Below are 15,866 nucleotides of genomic sequence, written 5' to 3'. Positions count from 1 at the left end.
CCAGGGCGATGTTTGCCTTAACACCTCTCAGAAGGCCAGGAAAGGGCTGGGAGGAGCAGCTGCACCTTGCAGAGGTCCTCCTGGCAGGCCAGGGTCTGGCAAGTGCTGCGGCAGAGCCAGTGCTTGGGGCCAGGCCCTGGCACAGCTCTGGTGGCTGGCACCTTGCTCACAGGTGCTGTGATCAAGCATCGCTGCCTGTACTGACACAGTTATCATGGACTCATAGAATCATTAAGGTTGGGAAAGATCACTAAGATCACCTAGTCCAACTGTTAATCCATCACCTCCATGCTCACTAAACCATGGCCCTAAGTATCATATCTCCATGTCTCTTGAACATGTCCGCATACAGTGAGTCCACTACCTCCCTGGACATCCTGTTCCAGTGCATCACCACACGTTCTGAGAAGAAATCTTTCCTAATATCCAACCTGAACCTCTCCTGGTGCAATATGAGGCCATTAACTCTTGCTTCCTATCGCTGCAACCTCCCCCTTGCCACAACCTCCTTTCAGGGAGCCATAGAGAGCAAAAGGTTTCCCCCTGTGTTCAAATCCATTCTGGCACGCAGCTTTTTTTGTGACACAGCTTAGAAGTGTCTTAATGGAGATACATAGCAAAATGCACAGACAACCATCAGCCCCATCCAAATCCAACATTTTCCTACAAGATGTTCAGCTGCACAGACCAAAGCCTCATTAACTCCCTGTGTAACGGGGTCAGACACCAGGGAGGCAGCTCGGCCTTGCGGCATTGCAGTGCGCTTTAGCATTCACAAATGATTTGACCTGTGCCAGATTTTGGCAAGCCAGTGGGCTTTGGATCAAGCTCTAGAGATAACTCAGAGCTCCAACATGGGGCAGCTACACGAATTATTTTTTTACATTACCGTAGCATATGCTGTGCCAGCATGGAACGTTTTACAAACATCAGTTAAGACTCACAAGTTTTTAGAGAGGAGGTAAACCAGCAACTTCACAGAGATGGACTGCGTGTTATAATATATCTTTTGCTGTATGCTTCTCAGGAGATTATAAAGAGAAATCTGGAATTCTCAGTCCTTACTGTACTCCCACTCTCAGCAGCCACCTCTTATGCAAACCCACAGTGGGCATCAAAGCAGTTCTCCCTGAAGCCATTCCCCAAGAACACGTTCTGGGAGTTGCCTATCTTTCTGGCTCTGCCCATGGGTATATATCTATCTGCGTGGCTTCCAAATTCACTGCAGATGCAGCTGCATACCACCTCTGTGAGTATATGCACACACACTCTGAAGGTTGAAAAATAGATCTTGTTAGCTAACCACTATTTATCACGCAGTAGAGTCTGAGAGTCCCCTGTTTCCCTCACTTGCTCTGAAATACATGCTCTAATATGAAAATGGCTTGCCCTGTTTGTTAGCAAATTGTGTTTTTTGCATCGCTGTAATAGATCTCTATGCGTGTGAATATGTGTGTGTGTCAGAGGGACATAAATATGGAGAAGAGTAGGCACTTCAGTTAAATACTCTCAGATTCCACTCTAATCTCTTGTTACTGTGAGTGCGGAAATGGATTCCGCACTTAAATTTTCCATGTGTGGTCTCCGTGGAAAGTAACATATAGAAAGTTTGGTCTTAAGTCTGTGTCACCATTTCATGTTGTGAGAATAGGATGGAAAACACTTTTGCTGTAAGTTTCAAATGTCATTTTCTAAGAAACGTCTGGAATTAGAAACTTCAGACTCCATTTCCTTCAGTTCTTATAGTCCTCAATGAAAAAACTAGGTGACACAAATTGGTCAAGGGGTTCTTAAATAGCCAACTTCATTATAACAACAACAACAAAAATATGTTATCCACACTTCAGAATATTTCAGAACTCTTGGACAACATTGCATGGAGTTAAAAAGACACGTTTCACCATTTGTGAAGCAGCAGTACATAACTAGGGACAGGATAACAAAATGTTTGCAGCCTCTGAAATGCCATCTTAAATGATTTGAATAAGAGGTGAGCCAATATATAACTTCACACAGCACTTCATAGTGGTAGAAATGCCAAGAGTATCCCACTCAGCTATAGGGAAAGATGCAATTCCCCCTTATGTTCTATTTCTTGATTTTTCCAGCCCTGTTTTTTTCCCTCCCCATGAATTGCCTGTCGCCCCCACCAGCCTCCTTCACCTTCCCACACAGATCCTTTTTTGTAAGCAACCGTGGAACGCTCCAGCTATGCTTTAAGCTAATGCAGTGTGATAGAGGGAGAGGCAACATCAGGGAGTCGGAGTTCTGAAAAGTTAAGGGCTGAATCTCTGGCTTCAGTTCAATCATTAATCGCTGTGCATCTGGCCCCACGTTACTCCTGCACAATTAACTCAGACACATTGCACATACCTTGTCTTTTACACTAATGTGTAAAAAGTGAGTTTACCCTTTCCTATGCTATGTCTTGATTGAACAGCATGGTGAAAATGTCAAAGTGACGTCTGTATAGTCAAGGAGATATTCAGTACATTAGGGTCCAAAGAGAACCTGAGTTACAAAGTTTGAATTTGCAATGCACCTTGAGATCAACTAACAGTTGTAGTAGGATTCTTTTTTTTTCCCCCATACAACAACTTGGGTCTCTGCTAGGAGGAAAATATTTGTAGACAATAAGATTGAAAACTAGACATATCTACAAAACGAAAAGTGGAGATTGAGTGGTGCTACACGAACGGCTTCATCTGCTGTCACTTTAAGAAATCACTGGTTTAAATGTACCAGTTCCTGCCTGCATACCAGATTCCATAACTGCATAGCAATTTCAGTTGATTACTAGTAAGTACTGTTCTTTCACCCTAAGGAAGACTACAGCCCTTACAACAGGTGAAGGCTTTGATACAGTGGTGCTTTCTGTTGCTCCAAGTCATACCCCATGCTCACAGAGCTTGCTGTTGTTTTAGGGCACTTGTGGTGTGTTGGAAGAGCTTCAGTTAGTTGGTGTTTGTAGCACACTATATTGCATACCCTGTGTTAACTCCAATGGCTGCCATGGTTCATAATGGTAACTACCTTTTGTTCTACCAACTCTAGGCAAAAAGCTACTAAAGCCTAGCAGGTATATCCCAAAAGCAGGCCTGAAGTACTGAAAGTAACACACATATACATACATACAGCTATCCTGGTTCTGATTTTCCTTCACTTAATTCTTCCTTTGCCATTCTCTGCTACAGTTCTGCCATAAATCCAAAGGCAAAGGTACACTTCACCTCACTTTCCACATTCTCATTAGATTGCCAGTAGTTTAGAGACAGCTGTCATCTTGTATCCATCTCAACAAATACTTTAATGGCCCTTCTCTGAATTTGTTCCTCATTGAGTGTCCCTGTACGCATTGCCAAACCACACAGGGGAGAGCAGAGCAAGAAAAGGCAAGCTGAGAAGCTTTTAACCACAATGATCTTTCACTTTTCTGCCTAGACCAAAAGCAATTTTTTCATCTAATTTTACATTCCGGGAATTTTATTCTACCTAAAGAAATCTTGCTCTTGGATTTGTTGAGATAATTATTTTTAAAATTATAAATGTATGTAAAATTTAACAAACAAAGCATAGCATTTCAAATAAAAATGTCAAAACGTTTCTTCTGGAATTTCAAAATCTCAATTTTTTGACACATTTGTGAAGTTGCTTCTTCTGGAGCTAAATATACAGAGCTGGAAAGAAGCTGTACTGCAAAAAATTCTGCCTGCCTCTGAAAAGCCATGTTGTGCTTGCTTGCATTTCTGCATGGCAAGAGGGTCCATTTAGCAAGCTCGGACAATGCACAGAACTGCCAGCACTGCCCCTCTTGGCTGCCAATATTGGCTACTGTCTGCTGCCTACTTGGAATCACTTTGCTGGGGATCATATGATCTCCTAGCATCATTGCCAAGGTTCCCAAGGCTTAGGGGTCTAGAGTTCAGTACAGACATGAAACGTTGCTCTTACTCAGTTTGCACGACTCAGGAGCAGCAGTATCCTTCACACAGAAAAGGAAAATGCTTACAGATTGAGTCCAGCAAATTCCCATTAGTTTCATTTCTCTCCCCACTCCTCAAATAAATGAAACCAAACAAAAACTGCTGTTGATCACCACGTGTTCAGAGTCACGAGCCACTTTCTCAGCTGGGCCGCAGCACAGTTTTCCTGACTCTCACTGTAATGATGCTGATTTATACAAATAAGGCACATGACCCACAGTCTATGTTACACATCCGTAATGCCATGCAGTCTCAATTTGGCTTTTCAAAACCTACAGAAATCCACAAATTAACACCTCTTAACATTATTCACTTCAGCTTTGTCCTTTTTTTTTTTTTTATACTTTTTTTCTCTTTTTTTTCAGTAATTAATTAACAGTTATTTTTGAGTTAGGGTTTGTCTCTTGGTGGGTATATTTATGACACATGGTTACACCTACAAGAATACATTAAAAGTCTTTTCATCAACTTGGAGCTACAAAAGCAAACCAGTGCCTTGTGTTTGCTATAATTTTTGAAGACCACATTTACCAAAATCAAGCAAGAGAGTTCTATTTTCCACGACTAAAGGAATCCAGGGTAAACTTTTAGAGAAGCTGAGACAACACAAATTACTTCAAAGTACACTTTTGAAATGTTCAGCAGCATTAGCAGAGTGGCATGCATAAAACTTTTACCTGTGTATCTCCCTTCGATTAACTCCTTTTTGAAAGAGAGAGAGAATGTCGTTTCTCGTGTAGCATCTGCTTGAACAAAGGAGTAACAGAGACTGAAGTGCATGCTCTGGGCACCAGAATCTTGTGCAATTCACTTTCATCTTGTAGCTTATCTGGTAGGCAGGCCCACTGGAGGCATGAATTCCTAAGGATAAGTTATATTATATAGCATGTGACTGGATTCAGCCAACTCACCAGTGATGAATTTGCCTTTCCTTTCAGAGTTTTACTTGCTTTTAAGCAGAAACCTTCCCAAACGGAATTAGTCTGTCAGTGTAATCTTTACCACAGTGAGACATGATGCAAAAACAAAAAAAAAAAAAAAAAAGAAGATATAAATATGCAAGATACAGATTCTCAGTCTTGCCTGAATGTTATACTAGACAAAAGTGAATGTATTCACGTTTATTGTATACGCATGCATAAAACACCCATGACAAGAGTGATCCTATCTTTAAAGGCATGGGATTACATCTCTAGAAAATAGAATTTGATTCCCAGCCTTGCTACTGAATTCTTCTGTGACTGGAGATAATACATGTAATAGCCTAGTCTCTCTTTCACTTACACAGACAAAACAGTCCTTTGGGGTCAAGGACCATCTTCACTGTGTGTTTGCATGTTGCCTAATAAAATAGCTCTGATGCAATTTTTTCATATTACAAGTAAGTTACTGGTAGCTCTTTTTTTATGCCAAACATAGATCACAATGAAGGCAGTGTTGGGCAAATTCTATAATTAAGGACAACATGTTTCCAGTTTCATTTTCTCCTGTTGTAATGAATACACAAACCACTTGTCTTACAGCACCAGTTCAAAGCATTCAGGATGCAGTCAGCTACTTGTCTGTTTGGGGGACATCAGTATAATATATGCTGGTACTTCATAAGGGCGTTCTTCAGACAGGCAGAAATTTGAGACAGAATTCATCAACACCTTTTCTCCGACTGCCAACGCAGAGCCGTGGCAGGAAGATGTGAAATATTCTGTAGCAGCTAAGGAACAGAGGACCTAACTAGGGAAAGCAATGAAAACAGTGCTCCCCACATGGCAGTGCATGGGCTATAGAGCCCATACCCAATTCACACCAGCCAGTGTTTGTCCATGTTGCGTCAGAGTCGTGTGGCATTATTTTAATATAACTTCTGGAAAGGGAGCAACTTTTAAAAACGTGATACTGCACATTATCCACCATCACTCTCGTTCATCATCCTCCTCTAGGAAACACCCACGTCCCCCACGTTACAGAAAGCTCTGAGCCAAAGACCCCGGTTGCCCATTAACTGCTGAGAAGAGACCAAGCACTGCTTTCCAAACTCTGTGTCGTGATTATTTACCGCACAGACCTCTGCTTTTAAATATGTGTTTTAATTTCCTATAATCCCAGCTCCTACCATGATTATGTGGAATTCCATTTATTCTATTTGTTCTATTTTAAAAGGGATGAAGTCATCTGTGCTGGAAACTATGACCTGATTGAAGGAACTGAAATGCTGCAATGTCTCAGACACAGCTCTGGCACATGAAGAAGTATAAATTAAACTCTTCTGCAGACATTTGATCTCTTGCTATGAAAAGGGATATTGTGCTTCCTCTGTTTAAAAGTGTTCTCTGTCCACTGTGAAAAGAACTCTGTTTGCAATTTTTTTTTTAAAGTGTGGCATTTTTTTCCACTCTAAATAGGATTGCAAATTAAGCTTCGGCATGTATACACACTGAGTCTATATATTATTGACTGCTGTGAACTAAGGGATGCCAATGCCAGATCTCACAGATTCATTAACTCACTGATTCAATCGTTACCAGCGCATCTAAAGCTTCTGAGCTCCAGGACTGTATATACCACAACATTCCACAATTGCAAACCATTTTTGGTCATCAGTAACAGACAGCAAAAGACAAGGCAGCATGTTAATCCACTCAACAATCATTGTTTATGGTTATCTACAAAAATTCCAGCAGACATACAAACTCTGCCCTTCTAAGCATAAGGTTAGACACCATAGAGATATAATCATTTCTTTATTCATAACTCTTAATTATATGTCCCTCACAACCTCTTAAAACTGTTATGTGCAGAGGGATCTGCTTGCTGTAGTATTTTAAATAAATGTGTGTAAAGCTGGGCTCATGCAACAAGAGCTATTATTTAGGATGCTGTACTGTAAAGTAATTCAGTAAAGTTAGCCATCTCATGTTATACATTTGTTCCAGAATTAGCACAGATTGCCTACTCGCCTCTAGAGCTAGGCAAGCCTAAAGTGAGAATAGCCATGCCAAAAAATAGTACTTGAGTTGTTGCGGGGTTAGCGACAGATGAGGTGTGTGAACTACAGCAAATTCCCCCTCTCTTCCACAATCAGCCAGACAACTCATATTAATAGCTAAGGAGCCTTTTGTGTCAGTAAGATTCATGTTAGGGGCAGTACCCTTGTTAATACTTTGGTAAAAACAGACACTCAACGATTTCTTTACCAAATGCTTTCATCCTTCAATGATACTGAACAAGATCTCCAGATGCTCAATACTGACCCGCCTTTGATCCCATGAAAATTGGGAAGGAAAAAATTCACTCCATGCAGGCACTGGAAGCAAACTAAAGACAACAAAAATCTCTCTTTTTGTAAATCTCAGTAATAGATTTTTTTAACCTATTAACCCTCCAAAAATCAGCCTTTCTGTTGAGAGCTGAGCTATTTCTATGCCATATGAGGCCACCATCAGCAACAGCATTCTCCAGTGTGGATTGTTTTGGAATAAAGTGTCCAGGATAATGCAGTCAGGTTGTTCGTTCTGGGCAGGATTTGATCTGGGATGTGTCTCATTTCCTTTCACCCTGCAGGAGACCAGAAAAGGGAAAATAACCTTCCTCATCTTTTCCTAAACCTCCCAAGTTACTTCCTCTTTCTGGGAATTCATCCATCCCATAGAGATAGACCCTCTCTTCCAGCTGATGGTTGATCAAGCTAGTGCCAGAAACAACACAGTCTCCTGTCCCTGCCTTAAGACAGTAGCAAATCTTTAAATAGCTGAAAGATTTCCACTGAAATGTTTGTTACAAGACTGATTTTTTGATGATGATTTTGCTAGTCATCATTTGCAATAGAGTTATTTTTCCTTAAAAAACCCTGAACCTTGTTGAGACAAAACACTTGAGTTTTTAAGCCACAAATATTTTGATAGTACCTCTATTTAATAGATTCTATCATCTGTAATTTTCCCTAAGTTTTCCATTGCCAATGGAGTCTTACAGGAAAAACAAACAAACAAATAAAAGCTCTTCACTATCTATTCCCTTCTTCTTTTTATTTCACAATAATATGATGTTCAGTCATTGCTCTTTGATGTTCCTTTGTGCTGGGATTTTCAAAGGAAATTAGCTTCCAAAATACAGTGACATTCAGCAGCAGCAGATTAGTCTAACTTCACTTGGTAGCACTGAGAATTCAATTTCAAGAATATATATCTTTTCAGTACACATGTTTTTTCAGCACTGTTAAAATAATTGCCACCTGTGACCTAGAGATTGACATCTTCTGTGGAATTTAGTCATTTTGGAGATTCGTGGTGCAGTGAAAGAAATCAATGTCCACTGGAAACCTGAAAAACTTCAGTAGAAAGCACCTTACTTTTTAGATTTTGTTGTTTGTTTCTTTTTGTTATCATTTTTTGCATTCTTTCTCTTTGCTTGTTTTTTTGTCAAAAGTTCTTATGTCATCTGTGGATACTTCAATGCTAATAAAATCAAATAGCATACTCTTAATTGGCCGTGCAACTTCTGCATCATATTTGCAGTTATTTTGACAGGTTTTGAACTATATATTTGAGTGTTTCATTGCTCTTCTGGAACAGACTTCAGAAATTGTTTGAGTGCCTTTGGTGTTAATGGATTTGTTTTGCTCTGGTAAAGAAAAGCATTTTCAGTGAGTTAATGACTTAGCAACTGGGCAGTTGCTCCAGAGAGAGGAGAGCTAGGATTTGGTCCCCAATAAGGGACAATGTTTTACATGCAGTGATCAGGTGAGGAAAAGGACTATCAGTCAGAAGGAAGTGGAAACAGGTGTGCTAATCAATATGCCATTACATGTAATACAAAAAGGTGGATGACAGACATCTCTAAAGACAAGCTCAGATAAACTTTGCAAGAAGCCCAAGGAGACATTGGGTGGGTGTATGGCAAGGATCTGATCCTGAGATCACCCAGCAGGCTGGGTTCCTTTTGGGATCAAATCAGGCTTTCCTGCAAAAGTGATGTTCAGCTGCTCAACTTGAAGCACTCCTAAAAATACCCATGTTCTGAAATATTGTTCTTGGAATTTAAATAAAAATACCAGAAGATACCACCACAGGAGAAAGATTTGGCAGGATTGCAACTGGTGACTTTATGCCTCACTTCAAATCATATCTTAAGCTTGTTAAGCCTTCAAGGTAGATGCATGCAGGAATGGAAGATTTCGCTGCTGTTCCTACTAACTGTCCCAGTTTGTCAAACAATGTCCCACTGACACTGGTTACTCTATTTCCCAGTGGTGCCTTCTGGGAGTGGCAGAAGACAAACCAGAGCTGTTTTGCCTCTTGTTTCAGGATTTGAAGTAGCTCCCCCAGGCTTCTTATGAGAACGGTGGCGGTGGTGTAAAGCTCATCTGGATGGGGCACTTGGAGTTTGTGTCATGGATTTTCTGAAGTCACTGAAATCCCATGGAGCCACCAAGGTCATCAGGAATATACTGCACCATTGTACAGTTAATGATCTTTGGGTGTGACAGCAGTTTCCTAGCATCTGTATTTCTTTCAAACTAAAATCACAGTCCAGCTTCCCTGGCAACTTTTCTGTACGTGGCTGCTATACAAGTGGCTTTCCCAGAGCACTGCAGAAAAGGACGAGGAATAGTTTGCTACCAGCTGAAATATATCTTCATTAGGAGTATGGGCCCTTCTGAGTTGTAAATTCCTAATTGAAATTTAATAAATTGAATTAAAAGATTTATTTTTTTTCCCCCAGTGTTCCAACATTTCTACTTGCTGAAGAAGACTCCCCCTTTGTCTATATATTTGTAATTAGCTATCTAGTCCTCGAGACTATCAGAGTAACAGTGTATTGAATCAAGCCACTACATATTTCAGAGTCGGAGACTCTGATCACCTCATTTACTCCAACATCCAGGAAATTTTTGAGACCTTATGGATATTCTCCAACAAGTGGTTTTCCAATTCTTACAGTTGGAATATATATCTAGTATCCTTGTATCTAGTATCCTTGTATCCTTGTCTCAATCCTGGTGTAGTGATGCAGCTAATATCCCAGCTGTGTCCCCTTTACTGCTTATGACTTGGAGACAGACTGGGGTGTAGTGTGCCTGTTTTTGACAGCCTCTTATTAAAGTTTACCTGGGATCCTAGAAGAAAAACAACATGCTGCAGTGGCATCTCCTGTAAATGCCTATGGAGGAGAGGCATGTGTCTTCATAGCTGAGAACATATTCACTCTATTCTTCCAGCAGTTTGTTGCCTTAAAATAGTTTTAGCAATCCAGAGTACCGAGCTGCATGAACTTCCCAGAGGTACATCACTCCTGCTAACCAGGCAGAGCATCATGCAACTCTGCATAAGGATGAGGAAAAAGAAGTAGCCAAGTCTCCTCACCAAAGCTACTTGGATTCAGTGCTGCCGAAGACTTCACAGCTTCCTGAGCTGGAAAGCTACAATAATTTATCTGAATTTCACTGGTATTTATCATACATGATGATTCACTCCTTCGAACCAGAATAATAAAGCACTGTGACAGCAGGTATTTTCTGATGTCTCGAAATCCCATGTTGTGAATATAGCTTTAGTCTATATACGGCCACACGAGTGGCAAAGGGACATTTCTCCAGAGTAGATATTCTCAAGAAAAAAAACTAGCAAAAAGCTGCAGTAGGTCAGACCATCTGGCTCACAGTCCTGTTTCCAACTGTGGCCAGAAGTGGATGCCTGGGAAAGAGTATAAAAATAGAGCAAGAAAGGGATATTTCTCCACAATGCTCTCCCAGCTTCCAACAATTTTTCACTCAGAAACTTCCTGCTCTGATGAAACTATGTCCTCTCTTCCAAAAAAGCAATCTCTTGGTCCTGTCTTCACACTTTAAAGCTAACAATGAACCTAACAGTTTGTCCCTTTTGCTTCTTAAAGCAATCCACTTGTGCGTAAATGTGCTCCTACCAAACTCTTCCCATATATATCTGGCTTCCCTCCAGGCATGCTACTGACTGTTAGAACAAGATGCTGAAGGCAGAGCCAACCGGCATCCACTGCTGTTTGTGGCTGTTGTTATCACAAGTTACCCTTCAAAAGGAAGAAGAGACTGCATCAAAAGAAGGCCAAGGATGTTGTTTCCTCCCATTTCCCTCCCTTCTCAGGAACGACGTGGCAGTAAGGTTGGCTTTGCCCAGAAATATCAAGAAGTTATTAATAATATGTCAGTATTCCTCAGTGTTTTTTTCCACTGCCCCAGCAAAGCTGCTCTTGAGAAGATAAAAAAAAAAAAAAAGTTATCATAAAACTAGGAGAAAAATATGTAGTCTCTTTGTAGTATCTCTTCTGGACATAGAAAAGCACTGAACAGCTTTCATCAAAACCTTCTGTAAACACTTCATTTGTCTTGATATTTGAACTGTGATAATCAAAGTTCAAGCTGTGCTTATTATGCACTTGTTTTTTAAGGAGGGGAGTGGGTGAAGTCACATGGTATTTTTTTCCGTTCCTTGATTGGCTTTTATGACAATGTTTTTGGTTCAAAAAGCCCCAAAAGGAAAAAAATATAATATACTCTGCTTAAGAAATCACACATCAAGCCTAGGATTCATTTCCTAAGAATGCTTATTAAAATTCAACTCCATGAATGTCCATGAAAAGAGTTCAGAGTGGACACAAACTCTGGCAGTGTGAATTAAAGTTTCAAATGAATATTAGCCACTCTTTTAACAGCATTCATTAAATCCTGTTTTACAGTATTAATCATACAGACCTCTGAGAGATGTCTTTAAGCTCAGTAATGAAATTAACCCATTAATTTACGATGGAATATTTACCTTCAGACAAAAATGTAATATTACAACTATTATTATTATAATAGTCATTATTACTTTCTTAAAAACAAAATAAAAATGAAAAAAATTGTTGTACCTTTTAGAGGCACTTCAGTAACTGTGTTGTTCCAGGATACAAAGGGCTATAGAGCATTGCCCACTCTGACTAGTCCTCTGAATGGGGCCTTTGTTTCATGTGCTGTTTTGGTAGGAAATGGTTGCTATTTAGGTCTCCAAGAGGGAATATAAAACTATGCTCACCTAATCAAACAGACCAGTAAATACAGCAGTTAATCTGACAACTTCAAATTCCTGAATTGCATTTGGAGAAACAATTTAATACAAACAATCATGTAAAACCTGCATTAATCATCCACCTTGGGTTACTAAGATGCATAATTTGTTTTAATTATTGCAAATTCATGGTTCTAAGTGACATTTCTAGCAGTTGAATGCTTTATTAAAACCAAAGGAGGGAAAAGGTACTGCTAATCTGTTTGCATCAACAGTGGATAAAATAAAAGCAGCATTATCATACATATCAGAAGATAAACGTACCATAAATCTGCCTAAAAGAAAGTAACTGTCCTACGTATTCAACTTTAAAACAAAACAATTGCTTGTGGACTAAATCAATTGTTTTCACCCTGGTGGCAAAATGTTCCTTTCTGGGTAACTCAGCATGGTGAATGTGAATCTGGATGTATGGCTTGTTTTGCTTGAATTATTAACATGGGCTCACAGTTACCTTGAACAGGTTCAACGGGCACTTCAGAAACAAAAGGGAGAAAGGGAAAAGTGCATGCAACAAAAATTTCCACCTGCTGTTTCAGTGCAATGTGGAAAGGCACTTGAGAACAACAACAGAAAAAGGCTTTCTCACTTGGATATAGTCAAATACAAGGATATAAGTATTATATTTATATCTTGCACCTTTTAGAACAATAGCAACGTTTTGCGTGCCTGTCCTTGCAGTCTAACAAGGTACTTTGGCCAAAGCTGGCTGTTTTTTAAAGCATTTTTTAAAGCATTGCACAAATTCTTTCTTCTCTCTTAAAAATAAAAATAAAACAAAATAATCCTACCTTTTAAAGGAGCCGTTTTCACTTCTGGCTGAATGTTTATTTTAGTGTCCCCTGCAAAGCAGAGGGCATTTTACCTATAAAGAGCAATTATATAGTACTGGGACAATTTGAATACTCGAATCAATGCTAGTTAAAGCTCAGTTAAATAGACTTTTACAGTCCCAGAACTCTTAATCTCCACGGAAATTATTGTTAGTTTATTGAATCAACAATCTTGGAACAATAAATTATGATGTATTTTGTTTTACTAAGACTATCTTGCAGCATGTTTAAAAAGCACAGCCTTATGAATATTGCAACAGGCTAGGGGGAGTCTTCCAACGAAGGCTATGTGTCTGTCCCATTATGAGAAAGATTAGACTGTAAAAGTGAAATGAACTAACGGCAGCAAAAACCCAAACAACAACAAAAGACAAAGAGAACAAACAAGCAAAAAACTCCAATCTTAAATACAGAAATTTCCTGGGTTGTAACTCAGCGTTTTTTCTAAGGGGGGCTTTTTCATTTAACTCCTTCATTGCTATCAGTACCTCATGATTTTATTTTACACAAAGTATGGAACACCTGCTTTATAAGAAGTCAGATATTCTAAAATACAGGAGCAGAGATTGATCTCTACTGCAGCCAAAATTTGAATAGCTCTACTAACTTTAGCAGCATAATTCTAGGTCTGCATCAATGCAGCAGTGATCACAGCCTTACCCAACAACTGAAAACGTATTTTCTTTAGAAAAAAAATCACTCAAAATGATACCAGTGGAATTAACTTAACCTTTGGAAAAGAGCACATTCAGGCTTTTAGATATCGTGTAGATAATATCCACTGCCCCATAACCTTTTCCTACTCTATATTTTTGCAATACTTATTGTAAAATACCCTAATCCACTGCTGTTAAGATGGCAGAGTAATATGATTAATTTTATTACAGTCTGGACATATGAAAATGTTCTGTGTACCTAAACCTCACTGAATCCAGTTTGTATCAGTTCCATCAATAATCAGATATCTTCTGGTGAGGAACTGGCTGCTTCTGCTTACCTTTTCCAGAGAAGTGAGTTGGAGCAGGAACTGCGGCCTGTTCTGACAGGGACAGATGGCAGGAACAGAGGCACACCATAGTGGCAGTTCTTGACTTGAAAGAGTTGGCTGTTCTGGAGTAAGACGGGGGGGGCTTATCTGGTGGTAATGAGGAAATTCCCCCTCACTTTAACGTGCCAAAATTTCATCCTAGGTTGTTTTCTTTCTTTCTTTCTTTCTTTCTTTCTTTTTTTTTAACTAGTTAGTGTCAAGGTTTCAATACTGGGACACTTCCTGATGAGAAGCCAGATCTTTAGCAGGATGTAAATTACCTTAACTAGATAGGAATTAACGATTCTATACAGATTTGAATCAGCCTAGCACTTAGCCCAAAGACAGCTAAATCTGTATCCATGCTGAAAGAAGGCAACTGCATGAGTTGCTATCTCACTTCTGATCTCCTATTTTTGATGAAGGTTTTTGAAGCTGGAGCCACAGTGCCTAGCTTATGTAAGCTTTGCTTATTACACAATGCGCTAAACATAAGTAAAAGTAGGCTGAATCATATGGGGATGAAAACCTGGCCAAAACCCCCAGAAATCACTGAGGTGGGTGTGAGGAAAATCAGCTGCTGTAATTATGATGGTGGTTGTGGGGGATAAAGGAGCAGCCAGATTTGGCTGAGTTTGAAGCAGTACTTTTTGATTTACAGACAGTGTGTTTTGACTTGTTGTCAGATTGTTAATTTTTAACTCTAGCTGTTTGCAAGTTTGCCAGTGACCAGGCGGGAAGCATTCCTTCAAATTCTGCCTATGTCACCAGGCAGCATCCAATCGCAGATCATTTCAAGATGACTCTTCTGGTCAATGCAGACTGTGGCCATTTTGTCTTGTCTCTAATTCCTGTTCATCACCTCTCTTTCTCTGCAGCCTGCTGTAAGACTCTAGTGTGCTGCAGCATTATTCCTTTTTATTCTCAAACTATGCACTTCTCAGACCTTTTGTTTTATTACATCAAATGCAAAGGAAGAATTTCTATGGAAAAGTTCTAGCATGCACCTGACACGGCTGCCTGTCTTTTTTTGACTATGTTTTATGTTTAGACTTAGGAATATGCTTGTAGAGCTGAATTTGGCTCATGAAGCTTAGGACAGTTCAGGAATATTTGGATTTAAAAAAAGCCAAGTACCTGCTGAAAGCCATTTTAGTGCATCTATTATTCAGGGACTTCAGATTGCACCATTAAAATCTGTGGAAATTTTGTCATTTATTTAATCAAGAAGAAGCTGATAGTTCAAATTCTACATCTAAAATCTAAATATCACTTTGTAGTAAAATATATCAGACAATGCACACTGTGCAGGACAATGCACATTTTCAGTAATATCTGCAGAAAATAATTCATACCACAAATGATGATCCAGAGCTACTCTTCTAAATTTTTCCTACACTTCAGATTAAGCTCCTCTACTGTCTCTGCAGCAACTGTATACAATTATCTTCTCTCAAATAGCATCCCTAAAGCAGATGTAATTAGGGATCTTTGGAGTCAACATATGCATATCTTAATTACAGAACCAATATGGGATACTATTTTTTCCAACATTTACTGAAAAAACCCCAACCCAACAAAAACAACAAAAAAACAATCCTCAAAACTCAGGAACATCTAACTTAATAGAAAGTTATTTTGATGCTAATATTGATTAGAATGTACTCAGCTAAAGCAACCACTCTGTGACACTGAATTATTAAGTGGGTTGTCATCCATTCCTTAGCAATGCTGGGAGAAGACAGAAGATCTGATTTTTCACTACAATAATCACTTAAAACTGAAAAAAGTGACTATCTAAATACACTTTCATGCAGTCATAGCAGTGTAAATGGCTAAGATGCTAAGTAAGTGATAAGCAAATCCTTAGCTTGAAAAATTGAATTAACCCCTTGGCTTCTTGAGCTTCAAAATGCTTTCAAGTTTGGCTAGCCTTAGTGTATTA

The sequence above is a fragment of the Lagopus leucura genome, unplaced genomic scaffold (assembly GCF_019238085.1).
Source record: "Lagopus leucura isolate 7727_CA_CO unplaced genomic scaffold, USGS_WTPT01 Super-Scaffold_100159, whole genome shotgun sequence".
In the NCBI taxonomy this organism is placed as follows: domain Eukaryota; kingdom Metazoa; phylum Chordata; class Aves; order Galliformes; family Phasianidae; genus Lagopus; species Lagopus leucura.
The sequence above is the reverse complement of the archived record's forward strand: the minus strand, read 5'-3'. Positions refer to the sequence as shown.